Below are 13,378 nucleotides of genomic sequence, written 5' to 3'. Positions count from 1 at the left end.
CACATTTAAACAAATAACACAAAACTGTATTTCTCAAAAATTAGAAACTTCCCTTCTGCACAAAACTGTAAAAGATAAAATTTCTCAGAATATGTGTTCCAATAAATAGAAATTCATCAGGAAAGAAATAATCAACTTTAAGAATACTTCAAACATATGCCACTCTAAGTGGAAAACTTAATTCTAGAGTGTACTAATGCGTTGTCTTTATAAACAACAACAAAAGTAAATTAGGTTAACTCTACCAATGTTAAGTCTAACTTTGTATAAAAAGCACTATGTCCATTAGTTATGCACTGCTGTCACCTCAACCATTTACGAACTGTTAAATAATTTAATCACTGGATATGGTATACGTCCTCATCAGTGTCTTTTGAAAGATAATTATGAGATGCCTCCAACATTAAAAAAAGGACATTTAATGACTCTACAACTTAGGAAAGCTTCTCCAGCCCGTCTCCAAAATTCTGCCGACTCACACAGGTCACTGGCATTTGCATTCATTTTATGAAAATAAGAATTTTTTTCTGGATTTCAGTGGTGATTCTAAACAGCATTATAAGAGCAAATATTAACTTTCGCTTGCAAAGAGAGCCGATAAACACAAGCCTTTACCAGAAAGCCTTAAAAACACAAGCGCGTTTTTGAACGCGTAAGACGGCCTTACAAATCATAGGGTGGGCAGACAAACCCTCCAGCGTTTCCTTCTTTCAAATTTGAAGAAGGCCGCTAGGTCTGGCAGCACAAATAGACAGTGTCACCCCACTCTATCACAGCAGATCAATCGCAAAGCCTTTCCCGGCGAGCAAAAAGACGTCAAGCATTTGTCAGAAACACACACCTTCCCAAAGCGTCTCTACATCAGTATCAAAACACTCAATATCCCTAATCATTAGAAAACTCGGGGCGGGGGGGGGGGGCAATTATGCTAATTTCCTAAGAATCAGAAGCAACTTCCCTTGGTCGGGTTTTCTATTGCTCTGTCCAATATGTAATATTCCCAACGTAAAATTTTTCCTTTAAAAAAGGGGAGGGAGAGCAGCAGCAGTCCCTGGAGAGGGGCCCGCCGCAGTGATGCGGCTTCACAGCGCCCGCAAGGGCAAGGCCCGCACGTCTCCGACCCCCGAACCCAAGCTCTGCGAACGGTTGCTGCCCCTTCGAGCTGCCATCGCGGGCGCCGACCCGCCGCCGCCTCCCGCCCCGCGTCTTCCTAGACAGCCATTTTTACCGGAGTAGGCGGCCCAGTGCCCAGAGCGGGCTCGTTCAAACCTCTGCCTCTCCCTCCGCGGCCCAGGGTTTCCTCTACCTCCCCCGGGAGATGCGGCTCCCGAGGGACTGGCGGAGTAACGGCTTTTTCGGCCTTGGAACGGACCAGAACCATTTGTTACCGAACAAGCGATAATGCGGGCCCAGGCTGCGCGGGTCCCGGCCGAGGGCGGGCCCGGGGGAAGAGGCCTGGGCGGGCGGCGCTGCCGTTCCGGAGCTCGGAGGGTGGCAGCACGGCCACCATCCCGGGGCGCGGCGAGTGCTCTTCTCCCTCGCTTCCCCCGCCCCCCCCCCCCCCCCAGAGTCCGGCTCCTAGACTGCAAGACGGCAGGGAAGGGGTAGGCGGAGGGAGCCCGAGGATAAGAGGGGCTGGCCGAGTATCTTACCTTGCTCTCCGCCGGGAGCTGGGCGGGCTGGGTGGCCTGGGGAGGGGAAAAGGGTCGGGGGAGGGGGCGGGGAAAGGGGGGGAGCCCCTGTGAGGTGTAGCTTCGGAGCAGCTCCCGCCGCCGCCACAGCCACCGCCTCCTTTCCGATTCACTCAAACAAACAAGATGGCTGCCGTTACGCCGCGGCTCTTCCTGCCGCCCAAATCCTCGGTTCAAATCGGCAGGATGTTTACGGTCAAAAATGGTACCTATGCGCCTGCGCAACCAGCCTAAGCCCTAGAAGGAGCGACGCAGGCGCATTGACCATTTCCTTTTCTTTGGACCCCGCCCTCTGGTTGTGCAGCCCCGAACTGAGCAAGCGCAAAGGTGATTCTCTTGCCAGAGGGTCTTCAAGCGCTGCGGACGAGGCAGACAGCGCACGCGCAGCGCTTGCCAGTGGCATGAATATCTGGGTTTACCTTTAGTCTTACGCTTGTTTTAGAGGGAGTATCTGTTGTTGTGCAGTTTTATTTGCCATGACAAAAAAATTCATTTTAATGGTTCCATAGTGACGAAGATAACATAAAACCCTTAAACAAGCTCCATAAAATCTAGGGGTTCATTGAGTCAACCTATATTTATACATGGTCTTCTCCGAACCATGTATTGCGATAGCTAGGGTCTGGGGCATAATGATGAATACGGAAGAGATAGTACCTGCCTTCATGAAGCTTTCGATATAGCTAGGGAGGAATTTTTAGAAATACTCGTGCCACATAAAACACCAAATGTACAAGGAGACCGAAAAGTGGGCAAGTTTGGAGCGGAAGAGAAGGTCTTCCTTGAGGAATTGATGTGGAGCTGGGATGTGGACGTGAGTTCCCACGAAGAGAGAACAGGATGTGCAAAAGTCCCATGGCAGTAGAGAACAGGATAGGGATAGAGGGGAAAAAAAGAAAGTCATGTGTCTGGACACTAATGGAGGCTTCTTCATTTTAGAAAGACTATCCAGGCATATTGGAGAGGACTAGAGTAAATGCCTGGGTGTAAATTTGTGTTCTTTTGTGGGTTTTGGTTTTTGTTTTTTTTTAAAGGAAATAAAACCAATAGGAATTGGTAACCGATTCCTTATGAGGTTGTGGTAGAGGGAGTTGCAAAGATGTGATAGCTAGGCATCTTTGCAACTCTGGTTTGGGACTTAATTGCAAGGATTAGATGGACTGGACTGGGGAGCCATACACTGAGACAGAGCAGATGGAGGAGGGTTATATGAAGTTAGTTTTGTTTTCTTTTGTTCGTTGTCTATCCTACCATCAAATCTCCATTCTCTCAGTGGCCTCCTTAACTGGTCTCTCTACTCCCACTCTTGTCTTCCTTCAATTAATCACTTTCCTGCAATGCAGTCTAAGGAACCTTTGCAAAACACATGTCTAATCACTCCCCTCCCTTTCTAAAAACTTTTCCATAGTTTTCAGGCTATTACCCAGAATACTTGATGTAGCCCTGCCTCCTGCTCTAGCTTCCTCTGCTGCCTGCTCCCCGGCTTTCTCACAGTGCTCCAGTCACTCCACTTTTTAAATCATGAAGTACACTATGAGCACTTCTGCCTCAAGATTTTTGCACTGGCTGTTCCCTGTGCTTAAAACAGCCTTGCATTTCCATACCCTCCCCTTGGTCTAATTCTTAATCTTTTACATCTTAGTTCCACAGTTGCTTCCTCAAGAGAGTCTTCCCTGATCCTCTGTATTATTTAGGGTAACACTATTACTATAAAATAGTTCCCCTCCCCACCCCAAATTTCAGGGCTTTACAAGATGGCCTTACCAATTACTGCCTGTATGGGGATAATAATTTTCATGATTTTTGAAAGAATTAAATGAGATCATATATACAAAGCACACAACATAATGCTTGGAACTGAGTAATTACTCAGTAAATTGTGGCTATTATTCTTGTTCCTTCTACTTTCTGAGCAATGAAATAGCAAGCAAGGTAGGGCAAATATTTTTCAGATATCCAACTTTTAAGAACATTAAAAATACCTGGATATTCTAAATGTCCCTCTTAACTATACTTGCTCTATGACCAGTTTGAAAATTTATCTCTCTCTCCCCCCTCCCCTCCTTTTCTCCCTCACTCTTTCTTTCTCTCTCCCCCCCCTTTCTTCTCCCCCTCCCTCTCTCCCTCCAGTACTGAATTCCCAAGGTACTATCACTTCTTTTCTCTGGAACTATTTTTATTTTTAGCCATTAGATCTCCACCCAAGCCCACATTCCCTTTCATGGATTTTATATAGTTTCTTCACATACAGCCCTAGTCCCCTACATTTGCTGGATTTGATTCTTTTGAACAAGGTATATGTTCTGTTCTGGCTCAAAGTCCCATCCTATCAACATATTCATTCATCTCCTTGTACTAAAATGTCAAGTTAACTTTTCCTGTTACAGAAGTTAGCTGCAGTCAACATCTCCTTTACCTGGAAATACTTATTTGATGAATCTGCATATGTTAATTTTAATAATTGTGAATTTGTTTGACTGAAACCATGACAGGACTGATTTAAATTAATAGCTTTACTCTTCCTTTAGTTGAAAATGGTCGGCTTTTCTTTTCTGATTACTTAGTTGATTACTTGTCTGATTTGGGACAATCACTGTCTGAAGAACTGGATGCTGCCACCATCCTGAGTATGTTCATGAAAGCAGCTGTGTTCTTTCTGTCTTATTTCACAATGACATGCACACACCCATGCATACACACACAACTGAGACTTAATGTGGAATAAAAAACTTGTTACAGAAAAAGACGACCAACTGATGGTAGCAGAGTTATTTAAGACTTACACACAATTTTGTAGACTTGTTCCTCTGAATTCCCAAATTTTAAAAAACAATTATATATATATATATATATATATATATATATATGTATGTATGTATATATTAAGTAGGATGCATTGCATTAGGAGAGAAATAAGGCAGATGGATAGATTTTCAGGAGTATTTCAATGTTAGTAATGGGTGAGTATTGAACATTCTGCACCAGAATTTTAAAAATCTTCTTTAAATAAAGAAAAATCAAAGTATAAAATATTTGTTGCATGAGACCTCTAAACCTGATTAAAGAAAATCCAGAAAGAGTGAATAACCTCTTTAAGATTTGGAGCTAGGGCAGAGAAATGGACAGAAAGTAACTGAAAAGACAATTGTAGATTCCGGCTCTTCTTATCAACAATATCCTTTTTATCTCTAAAAGAGACTGTAATATTTTGATCAAAAATAAAATGCATTTTAAGGACAACAGTCCTAGTCAAAAATCTTATAACCAGACAAGTTATGTAAGAAGCAGATGAAGGACAAAACATTGAAATATCAATTCTTAATATGCTTAGATATTAAGTAAATGACTGGTGATGGGGTGTGAGAGAGGGTTTTGTAAGTCACAGAAATGGTAGATCCTATTCATAGCCACATGTTCAGCTTTGGGCATGTGGGTTTGAGTCAGTATTGTGCTCTGGAGAGGGGCTGCAAATATCTCTGTCCAGGTGTACTAAAGGTCTGCTCTGTCCAGGTGTACTAAAGGTCTGCTCAGGCAGGTAGGCAAAGAAGAATCACAAGGGGCCAGAGCAGGCCCAGGGATCTGCAGGTCTGTGGGCCAGGTGGGACTGTGAGTGGGTCAAGGATTAAGGTTGAAGCCAGGGAATGCTGCAGACGCAGAAGCTGGGTCAGGGTCTATGCTAATTACTTAGACTTTTCTCAGAAAATTTCATCATGCTAACTGTATTTCAGTGCTGAGAGCAGTTTTAACTCTTAAGCTGGGAGCTTTTGTCAGTGACTATTTTGATGCCTTCCTTCTGTTTTCAAACCCATCATCTCTTCTGTGCATCCTGCTGCACCTTTGAGACTAGGTGTTTATTCAAAAGCAGATGGATAGTGTTTCCTCTGAACTCCTCTAGCCATTGCAGGATGCAGGCATTTTCGTTGTTGTAACATGATATACTTTGTTCCTTTCATTCTGCCTAACTGCTTACTAAAAATAGTAGGGCAATTTGGAAGAAAATATGGTTGGGTAGATCTCTTAAATTCTATACAACTGACAAAAATGGTAACATCTTAATGAAAAATCCTTGCAAACTTAAAAAAGACATGTTAAATTACCATTAATAAAGAAGTCATACAGTAAATATAGTACTTTTCCTAAAAAGAAGATGAAGGTGGCTTGTTGGAAGAGGTGTAAGGGAAGGTAGAAGCTGCTGCGTTATGAGACGGGGCAAAATGCACAGAGATAAAGGAAACTAGCAGTAAGCACTTCAGAGACACAGCTTGTAGCTAAACTGAGCCAAGAGCTGACTCGAAGTGAATGGGCATCATGTACAGGCCTGTGTCCTCCATGGCCTCAGCTGTGTTAATGTGCTTTGCTTTAACATGATGGGGGCAAAAAGTTAATGTGCCGGGGAAAGGAATCATACCTGAGCTAATGTAATTTCCATGTAATTTGGAAATTATTTCCCTATCTGCTAATCCTATGCGAGGAATTAACATTATCATATAAACTCACACTGAAAAATAACAGACTGAAATTCTTTCCTAAGACTAAAGGCAAACTTTATTATCAGTGAGGTCTGATATATTCATGGTAGAATGGCAGAGAGTGATGCTTGTCCAACTTTAATAGACTTATAACTTGGGAACTTGTGAAATCGCTGATTTGCATTTGGCAGTTTGGGGTGGGGTCCAAAATTCTTTGTTTTGTTTGCTTGCTTTTTTTTTTTTTTGGCAAGCTTCCAGGTAATTCTGAGGCTGCTGGTACATGGACCACATCAAGGAACAAGGATTTTTTACAGAACAGACTTTGGAACTAGGTAGACCTGGTTTATATCATGGCCCTTCCATTTAGTAGCTGTGTGACCTTCAACAAGTTGCTCAACTTCTCTGAGACTCAGTTTTCTCATCTGTAAAATCAGGCTAATTATATCTATACCCTCATGGCTGTGATGTTTATTACCCAAGATGATCTAAAGCATCTAGCATAGTGCTTGGCACATTATTTAAACCCAGCAAATAATAGTTACTATTCTAGTATTATTATAGTTGGATCTGATAATTTTCTCCTTCACTATTGATTTAGAATAAAGATCTCTATTGAGTTCCATGACAAAAACTGAGAGTTGCTTCCCAACACTTTCCCCTTTTCCTTTAGTATGGCACATGGCCCCAGGTAAAACATTACATTTCCCAGCCTCTCTTGCATATAGGTGTGGCCAAGTGAATATGTTCTACTCAGTGATATGTGGGTGTTCCTAAAAGATTTAAGAAGGAGTAGCCCAGACTTATTTTTCCTTCATCTTGCTGCTTGGAATGTGGATGTGATGCCTGGTGCTCCAGCAGCTAGTTTGGACCATGAGCACAAGGGTTATACTAAGGATAATAGAACAGTGAGATGGACAAGTTTGGATCCATGATAACTTTGTAGAGCTCTCATGTCACCTCTCAAATGCCCAGACTTCTTTCTTATAACTGAGAAATAAAGTCATGTATTGATATTTTTGTTTCTTCTGTCATTTGCAGCTGTATCCAGTCCTCACTGATACAAACACTTACCTAGTTTAAGTGCTTTATAAGATACAAGGGATATAAAAATTAATGTCTGATCTCTAACTTCAAGTAGCTCAGTCGTCTATGTTATATCATTTAGTTGTCTTTTGTAGAGTACCGTTTTATAATTTCATTGAGAGAATTTTGTCACCTATAAACTTCACTTTCAAGCACCCTGTTTCCTCATTTTTTTATTATGCAGATGAGTCTCCCACCAAATGTGTTCTTCCAAGTCTTTATCATACATTCCATTTTTCTTTTAAAAACACATTTTTAAATCATAGGGGGAGAAAACCAGGACCTGTAAATAGTCATGATCAGTTTCTCCAGCATTTTTCTATAGCTTTCACAGTCACTAGCTTCATGGTGAAGAAATAAATTTACATGTTTAATCCCAAGACTTGGCAGTTCCCTATTCTAGATTTTAGGTTCACTGGCAATACTTTACAGGTTTCCTTTGAAGGCAGCATTTCATGTTATCTGAAATTGTTAGGAGATGATGAATTTGTTGATCCCTGGAAAGCTTTCTATTACACTTCTCTCCAAGATGCTGTCTCCTAAACCAAGCAGCATTTCTCTTTGGCCACGTCAAGTCCACATAGGAGAGTCTCTGCACATGTTGTAGAATTATCAAGGTGCAATGGTCATGAATTATTCCTGGGATAGAGTTTTCTCACTAGGATCTTTTCCTTCTTAGCATTATGTTGAATATGGGTAACTATAGCTGCTTCTCTGGATGGTCCAGAATCAACCATCATATTACAAAGGTGCATCTGATATAAAACTCTTTTCTTATGTACTATACTTTTTGTCTGGCATACGTTGGATTTAATTTATGTTAATGTTTTACTTCAACCATTGATAGGATTTTAAGTTGCAGAATAAAAGTTTTAAAACTAGACAAATTCTTTTTCTACTAGCTCATGGAAGGTCAGGTTCAAAAAGATGATAGTAGGGGCGCCTGGGTGGCTCAATCAGTTAAGCATCCGGCTATTGATTTCAGTTCAAGTCATGATCTCAGGGTTGTGAGATTGAGCCCCACCTCAGGTTCCAAGCTCAGCATGGAGTCTGCTTGTCTCTCTCCTTCCCCCTTGCCCCTCCCCCTGCTCATGCAGGCATGCTTGCTAGCTCTCTAAAATAAAGAAAATCTTTTTAAAAAAGGATGATAGTAAAGAATTATTTATTTTAGGTGTGAAATGGTATTGTGGCTGTATTTTTATTTTTTATTTTATTTTTTTAATGTTCTGATACTTTATGTCTTTATTGACTTTTTTCGTCTAGTTCTATTACTTATTAAGAAAGACATATTAAAACCTCACACTATAATTATGGAATTGACTATCGCTTTACTTATATCATTTTTTTTTTAAAGATTTTATTTATTTGACAGAGAGAGACACAGCAAGAGAGGGAACACAAGCAGGGGGAGTGGGAGAGGGAGAAGCAGGCTTCCCACGGAGCAGGGAGCCCGATGCGGGGCTCCATCCCAGGACCCTGGGATCATGACCTGAGCCGAAGGCAGACACTTAACAACTGAGGCACCCAGGCGCCCCTACTTATATCAATTTTTAATTAATATATTTTAAAACTCTGTTATTAGGCTTACACACAATTATGACTTACCACTTTCTAATAAACAGATTCCTTTATCATTATAAAATGTCTTTATCATTGATAATGATCTTTGTCTTGAATTCTGTTTTATCTGCTATTAATTCCACTGCACTCTTCTTATGGTTACTATTTGCATGGTATATATTTTTCTGTCCACTTACTCTTTAAAAAACTAAAAAAAGTTTTTAAGTTTTTTATTTTAATTCCAGTATAGGTAACATACAGTGTTATATTAGCTTCAGGCATACAATATAATGATTCAACAATTCTATACATCATTATTCAGTGCTCATCATGATGAGTGTACTCTTAATCCCCTTCACTTATTTCACCCATCCCTCCACCTACTTTCCCTCTGATATGCTTTATTTTAAGTGAGTACTCTCAGTTAAAGTTATTTTTTATTCAACAAGAACATTTTTTATTTGAAGCATACTTCAGAATGCACGGTTCTCTAAGATACATATAAAACTTTCTATCCAAGAAAAATAGAATGCACATTTTCTTCAAGTACACACAGAAGAATCCCCTGCTTAAATCGCATAAAAAGAGACATAACAAATATTACAAATTTAAGAAAACTGAAATCACAACAAGTCTATTTTACAACCACAATGGTACAAAACCAAAGTTCAACAATAAAACAAAGCTGGAAAATCTACAATGTAAATATTAAATATTTAATTTATAAATATTAACACATTACTGCACAAGCAATAGGCGAAATAAGAAGTCAAATGGCAAATCAAAATATGTCTCAAAAAAAAAAGTAAAAGAAAGCACAATATTCCAAAACCTACGGGATGCAGCAAAAGCAGATGTACAGTGAAATTTATACTATAAATGCTTGTATTAAGAAAAAAAAGTTCAAATAAACAACATTACAAGGAACTAGAAAAAGAAGAAACTTAGCTGAAATTTAGTAGAGGAAGGAAATAACAAAGGAAAATCAGAAATAAATAAAATAGAGACCAGAATAAACAATAACATAACATTGAAAATGACAGTTTTTTCTAAAAAAATAAACAAAATTGGCAATGCTTTAACTACATTAACTAAGGAAAAAAGAAGACTCAAAAACCAAAATGAGAAATGGAAGAGAAAACAATACAATAGATAACCACAGGAATACATAGTGTGATAACACATTAGTATAAACAATTATATACTAACACATCAGATAACTTAGAGGAAAAACCCAGATAATTCCTAAAAATGCACAAGTTACCAAGATTGAATCATGATTCTTGAATCCAAGAAGTAGGAAATCTTAGACCAATAATAAGAATGAAAGTTCTCAAAAATCTCCCAGCACTGGGCACTGGATGTTATACGAAACTGATAAAGTACTGAACACTATATCTGAAACTAATGATGTACCATAAGTTGGTGAATTGAATTTAAATTTAAAAAAAAAATCTCCCAGCACAGAAAAGCCCAAGACCACATGGTTTCACTGGTGAATTCCACCAAACATTAAAAAAAATAATGACAAGCTTTATCAAAATCTTACAAATAATGGGATAGAGGGAACACATTCAAAATCATTCCATGAGCCCAGTTATTACACTGATACCAAAGCAGGATAAAAACAATAGAAGAACAAAAAAGTCTAGTGTGTCTGATCTAAGTATTGCTACTTCAAGTTTCTTTTGACATCCATTTGTGTTATAAATGTTTCTCCATCCCCTCACTTTCAATCTGCAGGTGTGTCTTTAGGTCTAAAATGAGTCTCTTGTAGGCAGCATATAGATGCGTCTTGTTTTTTGTTTTTTTTTTTTAATCCATTTTGACATTCTATGTCTTTTGATTGGAGCATTTAGTCCATTTATATTCAAAGTAATTATTGATAGAAATGTATTTATTGCCATTTTATTACTTGTTTTGTTGTTTCTGGAGATTTTATCTTTCCTTTCTTGTCTTTGTCACTTTGGTCTCTCCTTTGCACTCAAAGGGTCCCCTTTAATATTTCATGCAGGGCTGGTTTAGTGGTCACAAGCTCCTTTAGTTTTTGTTTGCCTGGGAAACTCTTTATCTCTCCTGTTCTGAATGAGAGCCTTGCTGGATAGAGTATTCTTGGCTGTAGATTTTCACTACTCACCACTCTCAATATATCATGCCACTCCCTTCTGGCTTGCTAAGTATCTGTTGAGAAGTTCCCAACTAGCCTTATGGGTTTTCTTTTGTAAGTTAAGGATTTCTTTTGTCTTGCTGCTTTTAAGATTTTTTATCACTATATTTTACAAATTTACTTACAATATGTCTTGGTGTTGGCCTGCTTTTGCTGATTTTGATGTGAGTTCTCTGTACCTCCTGGATCTGGATGTCTGTGTCCTTCCCCAGATTAGGGAAGTTTTCTGCTATTATTTCTTGAAATTTTCTGCCCCCTTTTCTCTCTCTTCTTCTTCTGCAACTCCAATAATATGAATATTATTACATTTGATGGAGTCACTGAGCTCCCTAAGTCTATTCTTATGTTGCATAATTCTTCTTTCTCTCTTTTGTTCAGCTTCATTATTTTCCACTATTTTATCTTCTAGGTCACTAATTAATTCCTCTGCTTTTTCCAGCCTGCTGTTCATTGCATCAGGCCTGTTTCCAATCTCATTTATTGCATTCTTCATCTCTGATTCTTTTTTAACTTTTTTTTTTTTTATCTCTTGTAAGGGTCTCACTGATGTCTTCTATTCTTTTCTCAAGTCTAGTGAGTAGCCTCATGATTGTTGGTTTAAATTCTCCATTGGTCATGTTACTTTTATCTGTTTTGCTTAGATCTCTGGCTGTGGCCTTATATCGTTCTTTCATTTGGGATAAATTCCTCCATCATGGAATTTTGTCTAAGTCTCTGCCTTCTTCTCTATGTTAGAAAAGCTAGTTATGTCTCTTGCTCCTGAAAGTAATGGCCTTATGAAGACAAGGTCATGTAGTGCCCAGGGTCTGGCACTTCAGGGAGTCTCCAGTGTGTGCTGCATGTGCCCTGCTGTTGTGTTTTGGCTGCTCTATCCTTTAGGACAGTTGTCTGCAGAGGTTCTCCTTGCCTGCTGTGGGCAGTGTTTGGTCCCTGGCCTGAATGTGGTGACTTTTAACTAGGTGTGCTCTGGTCTGCTTGTGAAATGAGACCTGAAACCAACTCCACCAGAACTGAGGCCCTCCAGAACTCTGGTCAGGAGACATGGTGTGGACAGGGGTTTGTACTGGTCTTCTGGGGTAGGGGACCACCACACTGGGACTGAGGCAAGCTTGACTGAGAAGGGCAGTCCCTCCAGAGTGCAGAGACGTGGGGCTTGGTGTAAGCAAGTTAGGCAGCCAGTGTCGGAGCTGCACTGCTTCCTGCAGGTGGCTCTGTTTATGCTGAGAGGTGGGGGAAGGAAATGGCACCAGCCAGGTCCTTTGTTTCCAGAGAGGCATCTCCATGAATGATGCCTCTCAGGGAAGCGCTTCTAGACTAGGGCACTGTGTGCCCTAGGCATTCTTCAGATGGCGGTTCCCATGCTGTCTGCCCCTGCGTTGTTTGCCTGCCTTCTCTCTAGGAACAAGACAGTGCCCTCGGAGCTTTATCCCAGCCAAGCTCACTGACCTTTAAAACCCCTGCTTGTGCTTGCTCTCCCTCTCTCTGTCAAATAAATACATGACGTCTTGTCTTAAAAAACAACAACAACAACAACAACAACAAAAACCCCCAACTCTTAGCTTTAAGCCCCGTTGGTTTTAAGAACTTATGAAATTCAGCCCCTCTCATTTTCCAAGCCAGTGAATTTGGGGAAATGTCTTCCTTGTCCATTCTCCTGTGTGCTCCTCTCTTTCGCCCTTGTCCACAACCTTGGTTCCCTCTCCTCCACAGCACCCGCCATCAGTTTCTCCCATGAACCACATCTCTGTACTTCCTACCTTCTTTGATATGGCCTCTTCTCTCCCTTTATTTGTGGAGTTTGTTCTGTCAGTTTTCAGGCCAATATCTGGGGTATTTAGGATGATTTGATGGTAATTTAGTTGTGTTCATGGGACAAGACGAGCCTAGGGTCCTTCTACTCTGCTGCCATCTTGTTATTCCACTTGTGGCTATATTTTTAAGGAGCATAATTATCCTTTAGAGATCCATACTAAAATATTTACATGTTAAATGATAGGATATTTGGCAGGTATTACAGAATAATCCCCAAGAAGTAGGAAGAGGAATGGGTAGGGCTATAAATAAAACAGGGTTGGCTGTGAGTTGATAGTTGTCAAATTTGGGTGAACTGTATATAAAGGATCACTTTAATTATCTCTTTACCTTTACATTTGTTTAAAATACTGAAAAATTTTGAAAAATAAAAAAATGAGATTGAGATACGAATAATTTTAACCTTAAATAAGCAAATTTCCAAAGATTTACAGAATGTTTTTCAACCAGCATTTACTGTCAACCATTTGGAATTTATCAAAGTATATTTATATGTAACTACCCAATTTGACAAGCTATTCATCTCTTTTATTTACCAACAATCAATTGGAAATAGGAATTCTCATTCACACACCTTGCTGTTAGCACAGACCCTT

The 13,378-nt window shown here is 39.9% G+C and overlaps 1 protein-coding gene across 2 annotated transcripts in view; it reads right to left on the bottom strand.

Annotated features, from left to right (window-relative positions):
* Positions 1-1,818, bottom strand: part of RAD21 (RAD21 cohesin complex component) — a 28,673-nt gene extending 26,855 nt beyond the window's left edge. Inside the window, exon 1 of one of the 2 annotated variants that reach the window (XM_036094683.2) lies at positions 1,653-1,818. The gene's annotated coding sequence lies outside the window, so the exon portion shown is untranslated. Of the gene's footprint in view, positions 1-1,228; positions 1,363-1,652 lie in introns of those variants that run through there. The other variant, XM_078072073.1, reaches the window with a different exon arrangement.
* Positions 1,819-13,378: the final 11,560 nt, after the last annotated feature.

Source organism: Halichoerus grypus, chromosome 5 (genome assembly GCF_964656455.1).
Source record: "Halichoerus grypus chromosome 5, mHalGry1.hap1.1, whole genome shotgun sequence".
In the NCBI taxonomy this organism is placed as follows: Eukaryota; Metazoa; Chordata; class Mammalia; order Carnivora; family Phocidae; genus Halichoerus; species Halichoerus grypus.
Note: the sequence above shows the minus strand (reverse complement) of the source record. Positions and strands in the feature narration are given on the sequence as shown.